Genomic DNA, 7,407 nt, shown 5'->3' with positions numbered 1-7,407 from the left:
CCTCAACTAGCATAGGGCAGGTCCCACCAGAAACCTAACGCAGAGGCAAGTCTTGAGACCAAAACCATCACACACACACACACCCCCACCTCCCCCACCCCCCGCCCTAGGGACAGGGCAGGGCAGGGCAGGGTGGTACTGATTAGGACAAGGACACTGCAAAACACATCCTTATGTTTTCCCAATCTGCTGTCCTTGGCTCTCAAAGCCTCTGGACTGCTGTTAGCCTGAGGGCCTGGTAGGGTATACAAAGACTCAGCCTTGTATCCGGGCTTGCAAAGCATGCCATGGAGGGGGAGGGGGAGGGGTACAGACCCTGTTTCCCCAGTGAGGGGGGAAGCGCTGCTTGGTGCACTGTAATCCCAACGCTAATGACCCGGGGTCAGGCCAAACCACAAGTTAAGGGCAGGTTGTTCCGCAAGACTCCTTTCCAGACAACCCCTCACCCTTCTGCTCAGCCTAGGGGAGGAATGTTTCCCTCAACCTGTAATGGGTTCAAGGGGTAAAAGAGCATCTGGCTCCAAAGGCCCCAAACAGGCCTGGTTCAGCCCCAAGGCAGAGAGGAGCGGTGGGAGACCATCGGATTTGTGTCCGCGAGGCCAACGCCGGGAAGACCGTGGACTCAAGTCACAGAGACTGTCTCTGAAGTGCCGAAAATACTGCCAGCTTTACAGGAGGAATATGTGGGACAAAGGTCGGTGGGTCTGTAAGGGTGGGCAGTGAAGGTCAGGTTGATTGTTGTCTTGGCGTCAATCATGTGGGGTCTTGGCGCTATCAGGACAGTTGTTACCGCTTGAGGGGGTAGTCTGGGTTCCTATCAAGGGATGCTTTGCCCCCAGGGTCCTTTGCCTGAGTTAAGAGATAAGCTGGAAAGAATCCAGAAGTACGGATGGAGGTTTACGGAGGTCTACGGGGGTAGCTGAAGTCCTCTTCCAAACCCTCTACCCTGACTGGCTCTAAACATTAAACTGATAGAATAACAGGAGGTAAACATAAATTTATGTGATAAGTTTTACATGGCATAGGGGTCTTCAAAAGACCCCCCAAAAAACCAGACTTGTGTGCTTTTTGGGTTTTTTGTTTTGTTTTTTAGTAGTCTCCACGCCCAGCGTGAGGTCCAAAGCAGGGCTTAAACTCACGAACCTGAGAGCAAGACCTGAGCTGAGATCAAGTCAGATGCTCAACCCACTGAGCCACCCAGACTTGTGTATTTTTGTGCTGGGTGTGATGAGGAGTGGACAGTCATGGGATATGGTAAGTTAAGAAGGAGTGTGGGGTAATTGTACACTGAGGGAAACTTAACAAAGCCTGTTAGGGTTCTTGACATCCCATTGTCTGTGCACAAAGGAGATTTCTCCTTTCCTCTGGTATAAAGACGGCACCTCTCCAGAGGGTGCGATCTGTTTCAGAAAAGAAGGATGAGGGGGTGAAGAGGTCCAAGTGACCTTCCTGTTTCTGCCATTTTCTCAAACTTCTTCAGCTTAAAATACTCAGTGTGCCAAGGTACCATATTTTGGGGTAGCATTTCCTGAACCCCATTGCCAAGTAGCTACAAATTCTGGGATTCCCGCTCTCCCCTCAGGATTAGTAATTCACTGGAACGACTCCCAGAACTCAGGAAAGTGCTACACTTGCCCGTTTTATTAACAGCAATCACAGGGTAGAAATCAGGAGCAGCCAAAAGGAAGAAAGGGTGAGGTCTGGGAAGGTCCCAGACTTAAAGCTACCCCTGTCCCCTCCCCGAGGAGTTGGGACACAGCATACTCTTCACACTCTGGTGTGTGTCACCAGCCAGGGAGGTGGCTCAAGCTTCCACGCTGAGGTTTTTAAGATTTTATTTATTTGACAGAGATCACAAGTAGGCAGAGAGAGAGAGAGAAGGAGGGAGGAGGAAGCAGGCTCCCCGCCGAGCAGAGAGCCTGACATGGGGCTCAATCCCAGGACCCCCAGATCATGACCTGAGCCGAAGGTAGAACTTGAACCCACTGAGCCACCCAGGTGCCTCCCATGCTGAGTTTTTTTGGGGATTCCTCCTTCACCATGATTGATCAGCTCACTGGCCAGATGACTGAACTCAGTCTAGTTCCTCTCTCCATCTCCGTGCCCCGACCTCCAATCACCTGGGTGATCGTTTGGCAAGGCCAGCCCCCATCCGGAAACGACCTGGGAGGCTATGGAGTCCCTGTTCATGCCAACCATTGGGACCCATCAGAAGTAACAAAGCCACACCTATGGCTTGGGAAACTGGATTCAGAGGCTTCCTCCCACAGACCAGGGACAAAGGCCTGGCAAATTCCTTGCAACATTCAGTTTCCTTTCCAACCCCCCCCCCCCCCCCCACTTCAGATCCCTTTGCCTTTTTGTGCCCTAGGGAGTGACAGCCTTGGTGGCTCCCTGTATAGATGCCCCCATGCCCTGGGGCCTTAAGGGCCTTAAGGGTCTTCAGGCAAGCGACCTTGAGATATTTCTGTTCACTTCCTCCCTCCTCTCCCACTTAGCACACTCCCACCTGCTACAGTCCACAGTGGTGAGGACGGATTGTCATCAGGGGTGGTCATCACGCAGTACAGGGAAGCCCTCCTTTCCTGGATCTTTTCACTTGCTGTGTAGACACTGTAGGCTTTTTCGCTTGCTGTGTAGACGCAATCAGGGAGCTCTACCAACAGCCTACACACACCAGTAACCCATGCTGTCTAGTCCCCACCGGCATGCCCGTACCTACCACACCCCATCCTAGATGTCTCGACAGTCAGAAGCCCCATGCTGTTCATATCGCTTCTTTAACAACCCCCCACCCACCCTGCCAATGAATTCCCGTTCTCACAACGGGGCGGCTCTTTGCCTGTTCCCAGCTCACTCTCTGGGACTCCTCAATGGCTGTGTGTAGAATGTCTTGTGGGGTGATAAACATATAAGTAGGGAGACTCATGAAGGGCCCATGTAATAGTCCAGATGAGCTGGGACAGGTTTGGAGATGAGTGGACTAGACAGGTTTAAAATGAAGCTCAGGAAAAAAGAAAAAAAGGAAGGGAGGAAGAAAGAAAAAAAGAAATGCAGCTCGGAAGAAGTCCAGTGGGTACAAGTGATCGAGTATGGCGTGGAGGCTGAATCTAAGACGACTCCCAGAAAGTCTGAACAACCAATTAGATGAGGTGAGTGGGCAATAAATAGGGAAGGAACAGTTTTTGGGGTAGCCCTCCCAGTCCCAAGTGAGTGCTGTTACACTTCAGGCATCCACTGAGGGAGGACCAAAGGACGGTCATTACCCAGTGCTCCCAAAGGATGGTCATTACCCAGTGCTCCCGAAGCACGGCGAGCGTGTGCCTGTCTTCATCGTTGAGCACTGACCACAGAGCATCTTCATAATTTCCTCTAATTATATCTGCCCTCCCCCAAGCTGTGACCTTCTCGTGGGCAGGCATGAAATGTCTGTCTCCAGCCCCCAAGCCCTATACCTGTAAACCCTCCAAAGGTGACTACCGACCGGAGGCAGCTGTAGCACTGGGGGAGCGATGGGGGGGCCATTCTCAGGCTCTGGAATCAGATGGGCTTTGGGTACACATTCTGACTCTGCTGTTTATTTGCTATGACAGTGGGTAACTTATTTAACTTATCTGAGCCTCAGTTCACTCACCTGCAAAATGAGTTTAATGAGAGTACCAGTATTATATATTTTAAGGATTAGCTGAATTTGTATTTAATTCCCAGAATAGTTCCTGACATATTGTAAGAGCCCAGTTCCTATAATATACTAGGTTGAAACAGGTTCAGTTTGCCATTTGAAAAACATTTTTTGACATAGAGTTCACATACTATAATATCCATCTAAAGTGTATAATCCAATGGTTTTATAATCACAGAATCAGACAACCATCTAACCTAATTTTAGAAAATTTTCACGCTTACAAAAAGAAACCTTATGCCCATTTAGCAGTCACTCCACATTCCCACTCATACCCAGCCATGCCAACCACTAATCTATCTTCTGTCTCTATAGATTTGCCTATTTTGGATACTTCCTATAAATAAAATCATGTGATCTAGGATCTTTTGTGCCTGGCTTTTTCCACTCAACATAATGTTCTCGGGGCTCATCCATGTCCTAGCAGAAATCAGTACTTCATTTCTTTTTATTGCTGAATGATATTCCATGGTATAAATACACCAATTTTTATCTATCCATTTATCAGTTAATGATTTTTTCACTTTCTGGCTACAACGAAACAAACATTCATGTACGTTTTCATTTTTCTTGGGTACCTACCTAGGAGGTACGTACACACCTAGTGGAGTTGTTGGGTCATGGGTAACTCTGCTTAATACTTGTGCCGTGGCCAGAGCTGTATTGCAAAGTGGTTGTACCATTTTGCATTCCCAGCAACAATGTATGAGGGTTCCAGGGTCTCACCAACAGTTGGTATTATTGGCTTTCTGATCATAACCATCCTTGTGGATATGAAGCAATTTCCCATTTTTTTTTTTTAAATTGAAGTAGAGGGGCACGTGGGTGGCTCAGTTGGCTAAGTGTTTGCCTTCAGCTCAGGTCATGATCTCAGGGTCCTCAGATCGAGTCCCGCATCGGGCTCTCTGCTCACTGGGGAGTCTGCTTCTCCCTCTTATCCTCCCCCAGCTCGTGCCTGTGCTGTTTCTCTCAAATAAATAAAATCCTAAAAATAAAATACTATTGAAGTATCATTAAATTTCACATTATATTATTTTCAGATGTACAACATACTGATCCGATTTTTGTATATACTGCAAAATGATCACCATAGCCATCACCATGTATAATCAGAAATTTTTTTGTGATGAGAGCTTTTAATATCTACTCTCTTAGCACCTTTCAGATAAGCCAGTTTTATTCATGATATATACGTGAATCCCTAGGCCTTATTTATTTTATCACTGGAAGTTTGGTACCTTTTGGCCCCTTTCACATATCTCACCCACCCCCAACCCTGGCCGTTCTATTCTCTGTATCTATGAGCTCCTGTTTTGTTTTGTTTTAGGGTCCACATGTCAGTGAGATCGTATAGTTGCCTTTTTCTGTCTGGTTCATTTCCTTAGCATAACACCCTGAATTCCATCCACGTTGTTGCAGAAGGCAAACTTTTCTCTCTCTCTCTCTTTTTTTTTTTTTAAAAGATTTTATTTATTTATTTGACAGAGAGAAATCACAAGTAGATGGAGAGGCAGGCAGAGAGAGAGAAGGAAGCAGGCTTCCTGCTGAGCAGAGAGCCCGATGCGGGACTCGATCCCAGGACTCCGAGATCATGACCTGAGCCGAAGGCAGCGGCTTAACCCACTGAGCCACCCAGGCGCCCCTCTCTCTTTTTTTTAATGGCTGAGTAATATTCCACTGTCTGTGCACACTACATTTTCTGGATCCATTCATCTACTGATAGACACTTAGATTGTTTCCCTATGTTGGCTTTATCATTATGGATTTGATTTGCATTTTGCTGAAGGCTAATGACACCGAGCATCTTTTCATGTGTTTATCAGCCATTTGTGTATTTTGTTTGAAGAAATATCTATTCAAACACGTTGCCCATTTTACAATTGGGTATTTGTCCTTTTAAAAAATTAAGTTGTGAGAGTTCTTTATATATTCTGGATACCAATCCCTGATCAGATACATTACTGTAAGTATCTTATTGCCTTCTGTTGTCTTTTCACTTTCTTGATTACATTGTCTGCGACACAGAAGTTTTTTTTTAATGTAGTCCAATTCGTTTTTCTCTTTGTTGGGTGTGTTTTGTTTTGTTTTTTTTTTTTAAGATTTTATTTATTTATTTGACAAAGAGAGATCACAGGTAGGCAGAGAGACAGGCAGAGAGAGAGGGGGAAGCAGGCTCCCCGTCGAGCAGAGAGCCCGATGTGGGGCTTGATCCCAGGACCCCAAGACCATGTCTTGACCATGAGCCAAAGGTAGAGGCTTAACTCACTGAGCCACCCAGGAGCCTCTGCTTCTGGTTTTTTATTTTTTAATTTTTTATCTATTTTTTATTTTTAAAAGATTTTATTTATTTGACAGGCAGAGACCACAAGTAGGCAGAGAGGCAGGCAGAGAGAGAGGAGGGAGCAGACTCCCTGCTGAGCAAAGAGCCCTCCTCCGGGCTTAATCCCAGGACTGGATTATGACCTGAGCGGAAGGCAGAGGCCTTAACCCACTGAGCCACCCAGGCACCCCCTTCTGGTTTTTTATATAAGAAAACATTGTCTAGTCCAAAGTCATGGAAATTTCCTCCTATATTTTCTTCTAATAATTTTCTCGTTTAGTTCTTGCCTTTAGGTCTATGATCCATTTTAAGTTAATTTTTGTATATGATATAAGGCAGGAGTCCAACTTGGCATGGGGGCAGCCAGTTGCCCCAGCACCACTTATTGAAAAGGTTATTCTTGGGGCGCCTGGGTGGCTCAGTGGGTTAAGCCTCTGCCTTCGGCTCAGGTCATGATCCCAGGGTCCTGGGATCGAGCTCCACATCAGGCTCTCTGCTCAGCAAGAAGCCTGCTTCCTCCCTCTCTCTCTGCCTGCTTCTCTGCCTACTTGTGATCTCTGTCTGTTAAAAAAAAAAAAAAAAAAATCTTAAAAAAAAAAGAAAAGGTTATTCTTTCCCCCATGGAACTGTTGTGGTAAATTTCCGTTTTTGGAAGTATGCTGCGTCAAATATAGATAATTTCACAGACTACAATTTAGTTTTGTTACAGTATTAATGTTGTGGAGAAATAACTGCAGTTTCTGATTTGGACACCAGATGGCAGCAGTCTCCCACATTTTATTCCTCTTCCTCCGAGCTACCAGTAGGAACAGGTTTTAATCAAGGATCACCTATCCTCCAGAAGTCTTGCTGTCTTTTTCTACCGCTGTGATAAGCCTGGCTTTGGTTACCCTAACCTTGTAAATCTCGGTGCCCTACTTTTTTAAAGTGGAGGTTTCCATCTTCTGGTGGAGAGAAGTAAGCAGAGGGAGACCATGATTTGGGCTCCCCTGGTGAATTGAATTCGAATTTGATTCATAAACACTCAGTTATAAAAGCACGGCAGGTTCATTACAGAAATGTAGAATGTATAGCCAAGCTGTTCTCAGCTACCAAAACACCTGCTGGAAAGACACATGTTTCCACCCGGTGGTGCAGGGCTTTGCTAGCTAAGTTCTTAGTTTAGTTCTTAGGTCTTGGCTGATTTTATTCTGGCTCAATGTGGTAAATAGTTGCAATCTCTTTGTTGATCAGAAGCATTGATTGATAGTTATGTATGATTCTGATTAATAAAAACAGGCTGATGAACTGTTGTTTGATAAATAGGAGGGGGAAAGGAAGGTAACAAGTTCGGCAGCTTCTGTTACAATAATGTGCCTTAAGCGCACTGGCCATATGAGTGATCACTGTTGCTGCTTTTCCCTCC

The sequence above is a fragment of the Mustela erminea genome, chromosome 9 (genome assembly GCF_009829155.1).
Source record: "Mustela erminea isolate mMusErm1 chromosome 9, mMusErm1.Pri, whole genome shotgun sequence".
Classification (NCBI taxonomy): Eukaryota; Metazoa; Chordata; class Mammalia; order Carnivora; family Mustelidae; genus Mustela; species Mustela erminea.
The sequence above is the reverse complement of the archived record's forward strand: the minus strand, read 5'-3'. Positions refer to the sequence as shown.